The following is a 17,957-nucleotide window of genomic DNA, read 5'->3' as shown; positions in this document are numbered from 1 at the left end:
TGCTCTTCCAGACAATAAATGATACAACAAGAGGACCATGGCCTCAAGCTGTGCCTCTGGAGATTCAGGTCAGACATTCTGATCTCTTGACAGAAAGGGTTAAACGTTGGAATGGATTCCCTGCCCAGGGATGTGGTGGAGTCACCGTCCCTGAAGGTGTTGTGTTCCAAGGTGGTGATTGGTCAAAGGTTGGACTTGATCTCAGAGGTCTTTTCCAGCCTGGATCATTCTGTATGGATTATGAAACTACAGTGTGTAGAAACACCCTGGATCATTCTGTATGGATTGTGGAACTACAGTGTGTAGAAACAGTGAGGCAGCCAGCTGCAAAAGCGTGGGGAGTAGCTGCAGTGCGGGTTGAGGGAGGCATTCAGGCTCAGGGAATTAGGATAACAGGAAGTGAGAGAGAGAGAGGTGGCTACTTTCTGCAGTTTATGGTATTTGTGTCCTGTAATTGTCCAGGCTTGAGAAATTGTATTTGCCAGCTAGGGAGCAGTTCAGCAAATATGTTGCCTGGAAGCCGGAGGAGTGTTGCGATACTTAGCTTGGAGATCGTTGCTTCCAACAGACAGATCTGTCGACCTAAATGTCCTATTTATTAGCCCAAGTCCATATAAAGTTATCAGTGGTAGCAGCATTGTATTACATGGTTCATTTTGTGCTTCATGTTCAGTGATGTAAGGCAGTCCACTTGATGAACAGGTGAAAGTGGTAATTCTTACTGTCCTGGACATACTTGTCTGAAATGGATGAATAATTGCTGGACTTAATTGGCCATCTCGGAAACTGGCAGTCCCGAAAAGGAAAGGGTCATTTGCAGCTGTTTCCTCATCTGTGGGTGGGGTTTTTTTGCTTGGTTGGTTAGTTGGTTGGGGGTTTTTAACTGAGATCACTTGGGCAGAGATCTCTGGGTTAGCAGGGTTTTTTTTAACTTTTGTGGCTTGCCTTCTCCCCAGGAATGGCAGTCTCATCCCTGCTTTGATGTGAATGGATTTAGGAACACTGTTTCTTTAAGTTCCAGGTTCTATATATGAAATTAATTAGCCAAATTTTTACACTGTTTCTGCAAACACAGCTACTGAAACATACATACTTTTCTCTAGACATTTTTGTCTATCACCATAATTCTAGGTGAATTATTAGTGTAGTCAGAACTCAGAACAAATACTACACTTTTACAACAGAGTGACAAGTCAACCTAAGTAAAAAAACCTTGATATTACTCTGTGCTAGTACACAAGAAGCTGAAGTTCACAATGAGCTGCAGGGAATATTTAAATACTGACTTTAGACAAACCTGACGTTTATCTGGGTTTATGTATAGCCTCAATTCTAGCCGTAGCCTAGAGAATGCAAGATAACACTTGCTCTTAAATATGCTGTGTTCCCAAATGCTTCCGAGAAGTGGCCACAAGAAGTTCACAACAGCTGCTACCCAGGCTAGTCCCAGACTGTGCATGTAATGGAAAATTTGCACCCGATGGCAACAGTTAAGAGACATACTGGTTCACATGTGGAGACAGAATACCTTCCAAGAGAGGGTGTGTGTATAAAGACAATGTACATGAGGGGAAGTTTATTAAGACTGTTGTTTAGTCATATGTCCTGTGTAACTATACTTCAAATCTGTAATGACATTAAGACTTGGTATTGCAGTACTCAGCAAAGCATTTGACTGTGGTACTGCATGATGTGGAAACACAGTACCACAGGCAGCTTAGAGCATGCTTTTTGGGAAAGCACCTTCTGCTGCATGGCTTCACGAAGTAAAAACAGGTCAGGCAGACTTAGCCTGACCACTGCCACCCTTTACTATCAGTCCACTTAACTGCTGCAGTCCTCTAGAGCTAATGTCAGAATAGTCAGAGAAGGAAAACAATCTGGGATAAACGTTTTCTATTGCATTCTACAAAAGCAATTTGGTTTCTTGGCTGGGCAAATGATGTGAATGAATTTCCCTCATTCTCACAGTCACTGCCCTTGCCTTTTAAACAGCAGCATAAAGGAGAACACAAAATGCACTTAAGCCACCTCATCTGCAGTGCCTGTAGACATTTTCTTGCTTGCTGACGATTTACTTCTGCATGAAATCTTTCAGGTAGCACTGCATCTGTACATAGGTAGGAACTGTTAGTCAGCAGAGGAATGTTTTTCTGTCTTTCATACACTTGTATTTGTAAATACAACACTTTGATCAAGTAAAGATAGAAAACAGTTTGCTTAAGTAGGTCAGTATGTCCAGAGAGCACCAAAAATGCCACCATCACACTTCCTCAGTTTGAGGTATCTTGTTATTAAATTGGAACAAATAAACCCTAATACCTTTCCTTCTCTTGCTTTAGATACAGAAGTTGAAACTTTCATTAAAACTGGCAGATACAGTAATGGCCTTGGAAAGGCTACAAGCCACTTCAGTGGGTCTGTTGCTGAATTTGCTGAGGAAGTGAGAGACCACCTTATACAGAATGATTTCTTAACCTTTGTAGTAGCGACTGAGGCTACATTTTTGATATCTAATGGTAGATCTCTTTCACATTCAAATAGCAACTAAATTGTTTCTGCAAAACATGAAAGATCTTTGACAACAAAGGTCAGCAAACCTTTCTTTAAGTCTATGTGCAGATGCTATGGTGCAAATAATTATCCCACTGTGCAAAAGGCTAGTGGTTCTTCCTGTGTAACATTATTTTTTAAGCTTAAAATGTAGTTTTTTCTCTGTACCTCCCTTTTTCTCTTTTTCCTTTTTTTCTGGTGGAGCCTTGGAACTGGGAAGGTACCTGGGTTAAGGATCAAGAATGGAGAGCTGTGGTTACCAAGAGCCATGTTGATGTAGCAGTTCCACGAGCTCTGATCTGTGATTGCACCCTCGTTCTTCTTCCAGTACTGCATTAGGACAAGGATGCACTCTCTGCACAGCATCTCAAGTTCAGTAATTTAGAATCTGCCAAAATTTCCTAGCTCAATTTTCTCATGCTGAACCAGTCCCATAATACTTGGATAATGGCAGCAGCAGTAAGCAGCACAGGCACAAGGTAATCTTACACCACACTTCCTTGTCTTTCAGCATTTACTCCAAAGAAAAGTACAGAGAACTCCTCAAGTAGCTTTCAGGTGTATCATAGGGGCTTGTACAGACCTTTATATTTGCTTTGAAATAAAATCTATAGACTAACTGGGGTAGAACAGTGGATCAGTTCTGTGTGGAGTGCAGTCTTGCAACTTTCTAGATGGTGGAACTCTGTGCTGCCCGAACCCCCTTTTTCTCACCGTTCCATTTTTGCTCCTGTCCTCAGCATGATAAGTAGCCAGCCTTTTGCCAGTTTGGTTTGTGGATCCAAGGTTATGAGGGAGGTGTGTGTTTGCAGTACTACCTCAATAATTGTAAGATGTCTCTTTGTCTCATGGTAGAAATCCTGTAAAAGTCATGGAGATAAAGATAACCTGTTGGATGGCTAAAGGTAGCTGATGGGTAGGGTGTAATGTCCTATATGATATTGGGATTTAATAATTTGCAGTGACTACTGTCTTTTACAGGTTCTGTGGAAGCAGATGCCTAACTCCCACAGCAATGCAGGAGAGAGGAGCCGTGGAGCATTGATTACTAAATCACTGCTGATGATACATGATTCCACTACACTAACAATACACATCATTACAAATATTGTCTAGAGTCTAATCTCACAATAAACACACAAACTGCCTTCACCAGGGAACATTCAATCGCTTGGTGACTCTCACGTGCACTGCTGGGATATTTTGGTGTGATCTGAACTGTGCTAGGATGGCAACCAAATGGAGGAGTTTGCCAGCCAGCAGCTGTCTCCTGCTTCTCACCTTTCACAGTCTGACATGCTTTCCTAGTGCTCCTATTTCTTGTCTCCTCCTTGATCTGGATGTCAGCTTTCCCCTTTCTCCAGACCACTGGATTCAGGGCAGGATTGGGCAGAGAGGAGTATCCTCTAGAGAACAAAAAGGTGATCTCTTTCACACTGAAAAATCCCAGATGTCAAATCCCATAGTTATTTTACAGCTGAATTCTGTCTGGTTGATGATCCTTACTTCCAGGCAGAGCTGATAATTTGGATTTCTGTGTTGTATCTTTAACAGTTTTGTGTGGTAAATGCTTAGGAACTGGTTTCTCAAAAAAAAAAAAAAAAACAAAAAAAAAACCCCAAACAAAAAACCAAAAGACCTACCAAAAAACCCCTCTGAAACCCCACAAATACAAATAAAAAAAAAAAACCAAACCCAAACTCAAAAAATCCCCTAAAACAATTGTCCCCATCCCCACAACAAAAAAACACCCCAAGCCCCCAAGATTTTAACAGTTCATCAAATACAACTTCAGTCTGACAATTTATAGTTCTAGGGGGCATGAATGTTCTTCTTCCTTCAGAGCAATTAATTAACTTTAGAGGAAGGTTAATTACAAGTAGTCAAGTTTCCCCTTAGCTAAACACTGACTTCCCCAGCCGCTGCCCCTGGCCAGCTGCAGGGTTCCTGCTCAGCACCTCTTGCTCTCACTGGCTCTCTTCTCCCCCCACTGCAAGGTGAGTAGCATAGGAAAGTGTGCTGAATGCTCTGTTCTCCTTGGCAGAGAGGGGGAAAAAAGCAGAGATGACAGGTCCTAACCTGCATTTCACATTCCAAAGCCTTTTTCCTTCATGTATCAGCGGACATCAGAAGAGGGAGGATGCCAGCCTCATCCCACTGGGCCATGTCCAAAGGAACACCTAGCAGACCTGCTGCCTCTCCAGAGCAGGTAAAGCAGGGTTACTTGCCAAGCTGAAGACCAGATTATTGCTTGTGTCCAAGTGTCTTTCATATGTTTACAAAAAATATAAGTAATATCTAAAGTGGCTGATGCCAAATCTTCTGCTTGATCAGTGACAGTAGCACAAATAATCACTGCTGTTGCTGTGCAGCCAGGGTGGCCCTGAATATCCCTCCAATGCAGCTGGCTCTGCCAAGGATGCATGTGATACCATCACATCCACTGCTGGCACTTGAGAGAAAAGTGGCAAGAGCAGAACTTCACTAAAAAACCCCAAAAATCCCTGGTGGTGGGCTCACAGGCAGAATAGAACGTATAGAGCGGAGGTTTTTATTTTTTAAAGTTAAACATTCTATCAAAGTCTAGATTTTCAGACTGTTTTATATACAGTGTGTTTAATTTCTATCTACTGGAGGCTAGAAGAGAACCCATGCAGCAACTCATCTGTGAATTTCATAGAAAGGAGTTAAGAAGAGTAGATCTTCAAAATATAAAAAGACAAAACCTCATGGAAGTTAGCAGCTGGACTAAATACTGACTTAGCTGAAAATATTCCCTGGAAAGGAAAATTCATACTGGGACTGAGTCACGTGATGTGGTGGGAATGTAGGAGAACTGGATGGGTACATGGGAATCTTGGAGAGAAGATTTGCTCCCAGTTTTCCATATATGAAGTTAATAAATGCTCTTCTCCCAATGTTTTTTTATTTTGTCTGTTCCAGCTTTGGAAGGTGGTGGGCGATTTGCAAGAGGATCTGTGAAAGATGATTAAACAACGTGATATAATTGAAAAATAAGTTTATGAAGCCTAAGCCAGTACTGACAGATGCAGAACATGTAAGAGTGGCCTCATGCACTGGGACAGCCTTAAGGACTGGGCTGTCTGGTGCCAAGCAGATGTCACAGGAGATGAGTTTTCAGAGGATCCAGTTCTGGAACTAAAAAATACAAGAGGATTCTTTCTCACATGGATTCAGATGATGAAGGAACGGAGAGCTTTCTTCAGTTTGAGGAAGGATTGAGCCCCATGTCTCAGTCCATGCTTATCCCACCCCACCTGTGATGTCCCCAGCCCAGTGCTGGTGGGGAGTCTCCTCCTTGCTGAGCACTCACACAGTGCCTGCAAGCTGCACATTGCAGAGCAGCTGGAAACACAGGCTCAAACACCCAGACATTTAAAAAATATTACAGAATCCATGTTTTAATATTCCCTTAAATTTCTGCAGTTTAGCACATATTTACCACAGAGTTAATAGAGTTAACAGAGTTTACCACAGAGTATCACAGAGCTAATTTAGGTCTTCAAAGCCAGAGAAACTTGAGATATTAACCACAGAAATCAGAGTCACTCAGGACAGTGGTCATCCCTGGTTTAGTCAAAAAGCAGTTGCACAGCCCAGTCCAGAGGCTGACCATAGAGCCTAAACCTCCCACCAGTAGCACCCAAGGGGATTTTGGCTCACTCTCCCCTACCAACAACCCCCCAACTCCCACTGTCAAACCAGGGGTCCCTGGGCTGCAGCTGTTCCCCACCTTGAAATCTGGGGGACTGCTGTGGGCAAAACCTGGGGGCTCCTCTACCCAGCCCTAGGAAAGACAAAACATTCTCTCAGTTCTCTGCTGCCAAACTGGGGGCTGAGGATTTCTAACCTTGAAGACCTCCTGCAGCTGAGCAGTGGCTGATGCCAGCCGGGAGCACCTTGGGGATTCCTCATCCTTTGCCCTCCAGTCTCAGGTGAAGAGGGAGAGAAATGTGCTTGGTCAGAGACTCAGCAGCTCCATCACCTGCTCTGGGGCAGCTTCCAAATCCACCAACCATACTGTGCTGCAAGCCCAGCTGCTCCAGTGGCTGTCTGAGCAGGTAGGATTGGAAGTAACTGGTGTTGTGTATGGGCTGTGAGAAGCAGAAGTATTTAGAAAGTTTGAATTGTGACCCTCCTGTTGTTTGAATCCTTTGGGAAGAAGGTGCTACTTGTGCTCCAGATTTTAATTTGTTTTTAAATGGCCAGCGGAGTCCAGAAATTAATGAATAAAAAAAGCTCATTTTTCCTCATGAGGGTCCCTGGTGTCCACCTCTGTCAGGGGAGTACAGAGAAAGAGAATCTGTCTGCTTCTGCCCCTTCCCTGCCTTGCCATGCCTCCAACCTTGTCTTTTCAGTTTGAGAAAGATATTTCTGTGTTGCACCAGTGAGGAAGACTCAGTGGAGCCTTCACCCAAGTCCCAGCCGTGCTACAGCACAGCAGTGGCTCCAGGCAAGCCTGCACAGTGGGCAGCCAGAACGGGGGCTTGGACCCCCCACCTGGGCACTTCCCCTCTGGGCTGTGCCCAGGTGAAACACAGGGTGATATTTTGGCAGCCAGGTGTGCCTCGAGGTGAGCAAGGTGCTGCTGGCTCTCCGTGCCTGTGTGCACCTCAGCTGTGTCCAAAAGCAGAAAAGCAGAGGTGCTCACTCAAACCCCGGTGTGCTACCACAGCCAGGTTAAATCCTGCTCAGACAGCCCACAAGAAATCCTGAGGGGAGAGACAAGAAGAGGGGAATCAAGAGGCTGATAGCTGGCTAGAATCTAACAAAGCCTGAAACTGGGAAAACTTTGAATGAAATCACTTTACCCAAGTTCCTAAACTGAAAAAAGAAACCATTTCTCTGGGGAATAGTGGATTTCCAGCTACTCTCAAAGAGGAAATCTTCATTGTCTGTTGGAACTGCACAACCAGAGACACAAAAGCAGCATCTGCCTGCTTCTTTGTCTTTTTCTTTGTGACTGTTGCAATTCTTCTTTGACTAAGAATATCATGAATCAATTTAATTAACTAATAGAAGCAGGTAGCTGGGAAATTGCTAGACCTATAAAGGATATGCCTGTTGTTTAAATGAACTCCCCACAGTGGGAAGATTACTTGCTTATTTCTTCCTTTAGCATCTTCAAAATATTTTTTCACAAGTGAACATTTTACAGTTCCCAATTTTTCCAATTGTTGTGGCCACTAGTGTTGGACTTTCTGGGGTATTGCAAGCTGCATAGGGAAGGAGAAAGTGTGCAAGACATCTCTAATGCATAAGAGGGGCAAGTAAGCAAATATAATGAGAATTAAGTAGATAATAGGGCTGGAGTCTCCACACTGGGGGAAGTGTGGAGGAACCAGTCAAATGAAGACTTTGCTAAAATATGCAGCAAAATGAGCAAACAAAAACTTATCTAAAAACAAAACCTTTGTTTTCTAAGCATGGACCTATCCTTTTGCGAGGGATCTTGAGCTCAAACTCAATGGAGAAAAAGGTAGAAAAGCTGATGGTTTGCACTAACCTGCCTCAGAACATTGGGGTCCCCACACAGAAATGCATCTTTGAGGAGATGGAGAGCTTTAACATCATCTTTGGAGCTTTGCAGGGGAAGAAAGCCACTGTCAGAGGAGGGTGGTATTTAATGAGATAGGCACCACAGAGATCTGAAGGAGGCTGATCTACAGGCAGTGCCATGGAGAAGACTCCTGCAGTAAGGCTGGAGATGAGAGCTAGGTTATTGACACAGATACACGACCTCTCCTGTCCTGCCCTTGGGGATATAAGTAAGTCAAAAACATTTCTTATTGCTCCACTTTGGCACAAGGAGAAAAACAATGACTCCTTTCCTCTATTGTGTGGTCAGAAACCCACTCACAATCCATAGCAATTGGGACTCCTTCCTGGCAGGAGACAGCAAAACTGAATTGGGGGAGCAACATCTTGTGTCACCAGGGGCAAGACCTCAGAAGATTTTGCTTCTCTGAACAGGACCAAAATCTGCTCCAGCCTGGATCAAAACTCTCTGATCTTTTAAAACACATCTTCATATCTTTTTCTTGACCAGAACTTCTGGTAATAGCTGTTTTTTAAGGGCATTTTAATGGCAAGTCTCTTTGTCTTGGAGTAGGTGCAGATTCTTCAATTCCTGTGGCAACTGTTAGTCTGCTGAAACAGAGGAGATGTAATGAGAAAGCAGGAGGAAGAACAGGATGGGGAAGAGGAGGATGGGAGCAGGAATGTATCCACAACTTGTTTCCTGGAGAAAACTGCAGCTTCTTCTGACTCGCTAGAGAAATAGACTGGGAACAATGGCAAACAGTGTGTAATGTTTATTTATGTTATTATTTTTAAACAAAACTGGTGAGATTTAGTCATCCTCAACAGACAGATTTTATTTATATAAAGTGTAGTAACCTTCTAAATGACAACGCCTGTTTCCAATTCCACTGCCTGGACTAATCACTCATAGACACTCATCTGCTTTTCCCTGAAAAAGCACTAAATACCATTTTTAAACTGCAAGCTTCCAAGGTGTCACAGGTGTTATCCTCTAAAGTAAGCAACCCAAATGACCAAATACGCCCTTTGAGACAGTGTCACTCTGTCTGTCCGCACAGACGGTCTGTGTTGCCCTGAGGATGAGCTGGGCTGCATTAGCAGAGAATAAGCAGGGCAGGTCTGGTGGCTTCCCACCTCTGCACTGTCTCCTGAGTTGAGACAGTTTTGTCTCTCAGCTTCTGCACCCAGTTCAGCCACTAGACATGTGAAGTTAAGCAGAAGCTCCAACACTTCAAGCATTTGAGGTAACTCATTTGGATAGCAATGTATTTTTACATTAATAAAACCATTCCCATGTTAATCTTTAGGCAGAAGGCTGAAGAAGTAGAAAAGTGCCTCTTACAGGAACAGTGGTTCCAGAGGTGTAACTGGGATGTCTCACGAGCACCAAGTTATTAAGTGTTTGATGGGCAGCAAAACTATGCTTATCACAGGGATGCTATAAAAACCTCTTGAGCTTCTATAAGAGCTTGCTCTATTTTGGGGATTGGGCTGGATGAATTTTTCTGCAACACCTGATTTCTTACCCCTTCCCTTCTTGTCCTGTAAATCACACAGAGGACAGATCATATGAAAAACATCCCTGGAAGCACTGCAGAAAGCTCATGGTTCCTGTTTACTTCAGACAGACCGAGAATCACACCCCCCCACACCTGTGGTGTGTGTCACAGGGATCCCTGGCTCACCCAGGAGGAGCATCTGGCTTCCATCCCTGCCCTCCCAGCTTGCCCAGCCTCACAGTGCCAAGGGAGGAGCTGTGTCCCCCAGCAGCACAAGCCCATGAGCCAGCCCAGTACGTCGTCCTCAGGCTGCAGGTGATAAATTATGGCTGTCTCTGCCAAAGTCTCAAAGTGTCCCAAAGATGCAACTCATTCCTTCTACAACTTCTCAAGGAAAAAGTAAATTGCAGCTGCTTTCTCTGTTGCAGCACAGCACACAGGGAAGCTTAGCAAATCCAAGGATGGGGGTAGCTATCGTCTCTGGCTGAACCAAGAGCAGCTGTCGATGTATCCAGTTCTGGGCTTCAGCACCCATTTACCCCACTGGGACTGGTGAAATGGATATGGGGAGGTAACCAGGGTCTAAGAGCAGCATCTCTGCTCATCTCTTGCTGAGCCTGGCTAGCAGCAGAGAGGATTTCCACTTGAATACCTACCCGGATAGCTAAAATCATCCTCTGCGGCATGTGGAAATATAAACCTTCCTTTTCCCGCCTGCTAAAGCCACCTGCTCTTGTCCCCTCCTGCTTTCTACTTTTAGCTCATTAGTTCCACTGTGACTGCACTCTGCTGTCTCACTGCCTTTTACTGAAGGCACGTCACAGGCAACTGAATGTATCTGAGCAGCTGTTTGACCTGCTTGCTGCTGAAAATCAGCACAGACCAGTGCTGAGTCCCTAATTAATAACAGCCCCAGGGAGGAAGCAGCCCCAAAAACTCTGACAGCTCCGAACACTGCCAAGGTCTTTTTGTCACACTCTTCTTTCTAAAAGTCAGATTTGTTGATCCTTGTGGGTCCCTTCCAACTCAGGATGTTCTATGATTCTCTGATTCTATGATTTCTAACTTGTTTGGAGTAAAGAAAGATGAGCCTCCATGGCAATAGTGATAATTTTATGAGTTAGCTTCTTAAATATCAGCATGACAACGGCTCATTGAAACATGCTGCCAGCTCTACTTTCTTGATGGTGATATCCATGCAAAAACTTCCCATAATCTTCTACTAATCAGGAGGAATGTGAGTAGAACTCTGAGGAGGTACCCAAGAATTTCCAAGATTCACCAGGTGCATTGGATCAGGCTTAATCAGGAAAGGCTCCGCTTTGATTCTCTTCCTGTGCTGGGAAGGTGGTCTTCTCTAAAAAGAAAAAATGTTACCTAAATCAGCATCACCTTTATAATCAAAGTACAGCTCCTCCTTGGCAAAGATGGAAGAAGAAAACTGTCATGTGTAAGAGAGAGATAGGAAGGATTTGCCAGTCATTTGGGTGTGTGGCAAAAGCTAAATGGCATTTGTGAGCTTCAGCAACAGGAATAATGAATGCACCAGAAGTGAAGAGAGAAAGGAGGTATAAGGAAGGAATTTCCTGCTGCTTTGCTAAACCACACTGGAATGTGGGCAAGGAGAGGGGAAAACAAGGTACAAGGCTGAGGGCAGAAGTGCAAACTGGAAAATTCAGAAATTGTTTGGGAAGTTACAGAGGGAAGGGAAGGGAAGGGAAGGGAAGGGAAGGGAAGGGAAGGGAAGGGAAGGGAAGGGAAGGGAAGGGAAGGGAAGGGAAGGGAAGGGAAGGGAAGGGAAGGGAAGGGAAGGGAAGGGAAGGGAAGGGAAGGGAAGGGAAGGGAAGGGAAGGGAAGGGAAGGGAAGGGAAGGGGTTACTGGAATCAAGAATTTGGAGAGAAATAATTTGTGGAAAGGACATTCTGGGACACACCATGGGACAAACACACTGTGGAGCAGGTGGCTGTGGAAATTTTGTTGAGAAGAGTGGGACTGAGCAAGATGAAGATGAAAATGAAGAAGAAATTATGTTTGTCCAAGAACTCACTTTAAGACTTTCTCTCCTATCAATCCCTCTCTGTTACCTCATCTCTCTGCAACACTGTCGCCTCCTCACTTCCAGCTGCAGTGAAGGTTCTTATTACAGAAACTTGATTTGTGATGAATCCATTTGTATGGTATATTGCTGAGTACAAACTATTAACATTTGAATCAATAACCATGGAACTTGTAAAATTACATAAACAGCAGAAAGATTTACAGGGAGGAGAAGGTGATGTTTACAGTCCTAAAAGTCATTAATAAAGAAGCAGAACTTCAGTTTCAGAGGAAGAGTTTTATTTCTCTTCTTGCAGCTAATACACTGTTTTTCTTCTGGAGTCAGACTACTCTTTGGTCACTGAGTGAACAATATGGATTTTTGACTACCGCTCTCCTCCTTTTTTTGCTTTCCTTTATGCTGGCATGAATTTGCTCTTCCTGTCAGACATCGGTTACTGCAAACCCACAAAGATCTCATCTGCTTTTAACTTCCTCCTCTCAGCTCAGGGTCTGCACTGCTTCTTCTCCAGCATAGTGCCAATTTCTTGGCAGAAACTGCCTCTGCTGTAGCCAGTGTCTGCCTGAGCTTCAGAGCATGCTGACCCCAGCATTTCCACCAGCAGCAGCTTCCCGAGCCCACAGCTGCTCCACCCCTGCGGCTGGAGAGACGTTTCCACCACCAAAGTCCTACTCATGGGACATCACTCATCAAAATAGAGTTGTAAGATATCTGAGCACTGTTTTTCAAGAACAATCCCCTGAAGGAACTGCTCAAGCATATTATATTGAACCAGTCTTTCACTGCCCCTTGGGGCTGCTCCTTCTCTGCCCCCTTCAAAACCCAGCTGCAACTCACAGGGATTCCCTAAATCAGCAGTAAAGCTCCAGCAAAGCCTGATACTCACCAAATCTGTTCTCAGAGGCAAGTGGGAACCCTGCAAATGGGGAAACCTACATGAGGAGTACATAATCCCATAGTTCATTGCCTAAATGGGCTTCCAGAGGGATAGAGGCACCAAATACTGTTCAATGAGGAGAAGAGGGGAGGGAGGCAGGTGAAGAGCCAGGGAGACAGAGAATAAGAGCTGGGGAAAGATAATTGGGTGGAATATTAAGGTCGAGTTGTAAAGGGAAGGAAGGGGTAGAAAAGAAACACAGACAAATCAGAAAAGGCATGGCTACAAGTCGGGCAATGAAGAGTAGAGACTGAGTAGGAAAATAAGCAGCACCAGAGGTTTGTCACGTTTTTCCTGTGTAAATACACATCAAACTTCACAACTAGCTGCCTCTGACAAACAGCAAGGATCCTGTTGCCCTGAAAATGAGCATGTGAAGACACCAGGAAGGACAGGACTGTATTTCATTAAAATAAGAAGTTCTGAACAGGTCTGCAGGGACTGTGCTAGTACCCTGGTAAGGCTGAATCCAGCCTGTTTGTGGGATACATCTCCCACAGGGTGATTTGCTCTCTGGCTTAGCGCTTGCTACCCTTTTCCCTTTGGCTTTTGCTGGCAGAAAAGGAAACAGTCTGAAAATCATTGCTTAGGACATCAGTCTTTCTGAGATCAGATTTACTTATAGCTCTTGGGAAGAATGGTGTGTTTTATCTATGCAGGGATATGAAATCCACTTTCTTGGGAACCACACATGTACACACTCTTCTTCTTCTGTCTCCACTATCTTCAACACCACAAAGAAAATGTGAGGAGCCAGCATCCCTGCTAGGGGCATATGTCTGAATAGGCTCAAGCTTAATAATGTTCCAATTTAAATATGTATAGAGCCAAGTGTGAATTGTTAATGCAAAAGCCCGCACATGCTCAAACATTTTGGGGTGGTTTTGGCTTTTCCTTGGCTGTGAGGTTGGGGCATCCTTAGCGAGGTCAGCGCAAAGGGAAATACTGGTGTCTTCCCTTCTCCCACTGCTTGGAAACCGGGATCTCTGTTGTCTTTATCCCTGGGCTTTTGTGGCTACTGCAAAGGAGCATCTTCCAGAAGGCACCGCGTGCTTGTCCTCCAGTGGCTGCTGCCCTCCCGGCCCTTTTCCAGCCGGGGGCCCCCCGCCGCAATCTGCCGGCACTCCGCGACCCCGGCGCGGGCAGGGGCTGGGGGCGGGGGCGGCGGGGGCTGGGGAGGGGTTTCCGCGGGGTGTGAAGGAACGGGGGCGGCCGAGGGGGGCTGGGAGAGCGGCGGCGGGGCCGCGCCGGCGCCTCCCGGGCGCTGCCGGTGCCGGCGCTCTCGCCGCCGCCCCGGGAGCGGGGGCAGCCCCGGGGCGGAGCGGGGACCCCGCTCTGCTGCCGCCGGTCCCCGCGCACCCGCGGCCGAGCCTCACGGCTCCCTCCAGAGCGGGAACCCCACCCAAGGAAAGCATCCGACGGAAGCGGCTGTCGGAGGGAGGGAAGGGAGCCGGGAGGTGAGCCCGACGCCCCGCAGCCATCGGGCCGCCTTTGCGGCCGCATGCCCGCTCCCGGCTGCTGCCCACCCACCGCTCCCGCATTCCCGAGGAGCCCAGAGCGGCGTCAAGCCCCGGCAGCGGCGGGCTCAGCCCTGCCTCTTCCAGGCAGCCCAGGCTCGGCAGCAGCAGCCCCTTCCCAGGCAGATGTGCTCCCTGCTCGACTCCCAGATGAGCTGTCCTCCGCACGTGGACGGGCGCCTCATTTAATCGTTAGGCAGCAACTGTTGCAAAGGGAAAAAAAGAGAGGGGAGGGCATCTTCCATTAATTTTTTGAGCCTCCCCACTCGTGTTTTGGGTACATCACAGTGTCCTTGCTGTCTACGCTCCACTGGACGTAGGTGGACTCGACGCACCCCAGGGTTTTCTATTCAAGTGCAAGGGGACAGTGTCCATGTAACCCCCAGTTCCACTGCTGTCCCTACATTATCTCTTTGTTTGGCCATGTGTTTGCAGAACCTAGTTTATGATCCTGTAAATGCCATTAAATCTGTTGGGTTTCAGCAAGTAGTGCATGTTTCTACCTAGCACCCAATCAGGGAATTGCTGAGTAAACCAGGAATAGAAAAACAATTTACATTTTGAAATTAAAATGGCGCATTTGGTATGCAGTACCAAAGTAGCAGTACCTAGTACCCACAACACCAGTGTGGCTTTGACTCCTTTGGTGGGGCATGGATGTCCTGTTTGAGAAAATACTACATGAAGAGTGGAAAAATGATAATTTCCCCCATTCCCAAGGGACAGTTCTCTGTGCCCACATGCAAGTGTTTTAGGATGTGTCAAAGGAAAGGCAGCATTTCTGTGATGCTAATGAGCTCCACTGGCCACTATTGCTCTGCTTTTCCTTTAGGACTTGATGGCTGCAGCCAAGGGCAGCCCCACCACTTCCCTCCAGGATATTTCTCACCACATTACCCTGTTGAGTTTTTGCCTTGAGAACTGTTGAACTTCTTCAGAGAAGAATTTTAGCTGGAAAGGAACCCATTATTATTTTAGGACAACTCTTTACTGTTAGGAGACAACACTGACCAGAGCTGAAATGAGTTTTAAAAATTGTGTTAAACTGTTATCTCTCAGTGTTGTTTTCTGTTTAGTTCAGTTACACCTAGATCAGAGTTTAAAATAGCAACCAACCATAGTGCAGGTCCTCATTCTAAGACAAGGAAAGGTTTTCATCTCTTACTTGGTTAGTCATTGATAGGGATTTCTAATGCAGTCAGGAGTACAGCCTTTTGCCATATCTAAAGTTTATTCCCAATTTATTTCAGGGATCACATACAAAAAGAGTTATGGAAAATAATAAGATACCCTGGAAAGACTAAGTTGTGTTCAGTATTTAACTGCAAGGAAGACTTCACCTCTCACACCAAAACAACCAAACACTGTTTTTGTTTTAATATGTTGTTGTTATGTCTTGATTTTTTTTTAAAGGTTATTTCCTAATCTAGGATATACTCCTTCAGGACTTTAAATTGTTTGTATCCCTAAAGTGAATAAAAAGAAAATAATTAAGAATAATAAAGATACAATCAATTAAGTTGGTTTGGACGTTACAAAATCTTAAAAAAACCAATTTATTAGAAAATACATATGTTAAAAAAATTAGAAAATTAACACTTTAGCAAGAACATTAGTATAGAAAAAATTATACACTTCTGAAGTATAATGCAGATACAAAACAAAATTATAGGATTATTAACTTAGATATTCAGCAGTTTTGAAAAAAAATCTCTATTTTTTGTATGTTTTTAAAATTTAAATATGAGTTTTTCAAGCATGATGTTTACAGCCAGAAATAGTCATTTGATAACCAGATCTCAAAGGTGTTCAGAGCTTTCTGCTGCTTGACCTACAACTTCAGAACTGCAAAGCATGTCCTGGCTTGTTTTCACCAGGCTCCACAGAAGTTTTAGGATGAGACTATGCCTGCACAGATATGTCTCATGCTATAGGTTTGCAACAAGATGTCCAACGTGAAAGAAAAAAACCCAAATCAACAAAAAAACACCCAACATTTTGTAGAAGACTAAAACTAAATCAATTGCAACTTTATCTGCAACAGATGGAAACAGTGGCTGCCTGTACAATAGGGTTCTTGTAGGGATTTCAGGTATGAAAATCTCATATCTTTTTCACTTATTTTTTTCAGTCATAATTTATAGATAAAACAAAATATTCCCTCAGGCTACATTTCGTCAAGGTTTTTGGGAGCTTTTTTCTTCTTTTTGCTCAAAAGATTTTCTAAGCTGTCTGGAAATATGTATGGGGTAAACTTTAATTTTCTATGGGAAAAGAAAGGGTTGTTCCCTCTTTTCTAATTATGAAGACAACTGAACTTTGAAACTTGACATTTTGCTGCTTCTCGTTGGAATACACCCATGAACTACTTTGAAGTTTGTTTTGAACCTCTGAAAGTTATTTACAGGACACGGGGAAAACCATAAATTAGGCTGACAGCTTTTGCACCCAGAAAGCTGATCTGGTTTGTTCTCTTTCTTCAAAAGCCAGCAACTGAAAATCCCCTCTGCAGCTCAGGAGTGTAACCTTTAGCCAGGCCAGGGAGAGATTTCCTAAGGAACTGAGGGGGCACCTGTTGGCCTTTGACTTGGTGGAGCCAGGAAACTCTCTTGTCTTGTTATTTCCACTGCAAAACTCCCCCTGCCCACACTTTTTCTCTAAGTAAATAACCACAACTTGCTAAAACCCTGTGTTTCCAAAACTAGCAGTTCCTGGGTGACTTTTAGGCTCTTAAAGCTTAAGACAGTATTAAAAGGGTGCAAATAAAATAAAAAAGTTTTATTTAATCGAATAATTAAATTATATGACTGATATGAAAATTCCCCATTTATTATTATCTTTTTACAAACAGTGATTTAATTATTTTGATTATTTTTGTTTCTACTCCAGGAGAAAAAGCTCTATTTTTACGAATTTGTCAAAGCTGCAGGAAATTTAACTAAAATTTTGTCAGTTTCAGGGTTTACTTAAGCACCTTGAACACTGAATTCAATTAAATTATTTTGTATCTATGTTTCATTGACAATAAAACAGATATTTGGAGGCTTTTGTTTTGAAAGAAATTAAGATCATATTTTGACTAGAACCATATTTCAGTTCAAAATTATCATTTGAACACTGAATATTAACATTAGAAATCCACACATGACTAAAACAAAGGGGCAGAAACACTTCTGAATTTTCCTGCAGCCATCATTCAATGTAAGAAAGTAGATTGAAGCATGCAATTGAAATTTTTTTTTCCACCAAAAGAACGAAAAGAAACACATTTTATAATTTCTTTGGTGAGGCAGCTTTGACTATATTTTTTACATTGTTAACTTAAGGCAAGTAAGGCAGGTATTAGCCTTGCCTCTAGCTGTTGCCTGTGAGAATGTTTCACTGTTTACATACAGGCTGGGGCTTTATCACAGGTCTGATGCAAGAAAGCTGAATTTTTTCTCTGGCCTCTGTGACCCCATTACGGTACTTTGTTAGTGTGCATTCTGTGAGCTCAGCCCCACTCCTACAGCATGACTATACGTTCAAACAATGGACTCCAAACAGGCTTGCAAAAAACAGCCTCCAACTAGCCTTGCAGGCTTGGGTTTACCTAAATAAATCACTTTTCTCATGTTTTCCTACTTGATTTTCTAACTTTGGTTTGAGTAGTATTTTAAGAGCATTTAAAAGCTCAGATAAACTGTTTACTGTTGCAAAACTTTAAAGAAACCAAAAACATTTCTAGAAGAAAAACTTGAATCTGAAATTTGTAGAAACAACTACTTAGTCTAAGATATGTTTGTGTGCCTCCAGTTGTATCAAGGATTGCTCAATTGAGATGTAA

The 17,957-nt window shown here is 43.9% G+C and overlaps 1 long non-coding RNA gene across 3 annotated transcripts; it reads left to right on the top strand.

Annotated features, from left to right (window-relative positions):
- The first annotated feature begins 262 nt into the window (after positions 1-262).
- LOC135296286 (uncharacterized) lies at positions 263-6,112 on the top strand. 3 transcript variants are annotated; one of them, XR_010358349.1, is made up of 4 exons: positions 263-399; positions 2,882-3,032; positions 4,653-4,762; positions 5,497-6,112. It is a non-coding gene; the product is annotated as an uncharacterized LOC135296286 (long non-coding RNA). The 3 variants fall into 3 exon arrangements; XR_010358346.1 differs by lacking the exons at positions 4,653-4,762; positions 5,497-6,112 and adding an exon at positions 3,535-4,108; XR_010358347.1 differs by lacking the exons at positions 4,653-4,762; positions 5,497-6,112 and adding an exon at positions 3,535-4,108 and having other exon boundaries at positions 269-399; positions 2,758-3,032.
- The last annotated feature ends 11,845 nt before the right edge of the window (positions 6,113-17,957 follow it).

Source organism: Passer domesticus, chromosome 1 (assembly GCF_036417665.1).
Source record: "Passer domesticus isolate bPasDom1 chromosome 1, bPasDom1.hap1, whole genome shotgun sequence".
NCBI classification, from domain to species: Eukaryota; Metazoa; Chordata; class Aves; order Passeriformes; family Passeridae; genus Passer; species Passer domesticus.
Note: the sequence above shows the minus strand (reverse complement) of the source record. Positions and strands in the feature narration are given on the sequence as shown.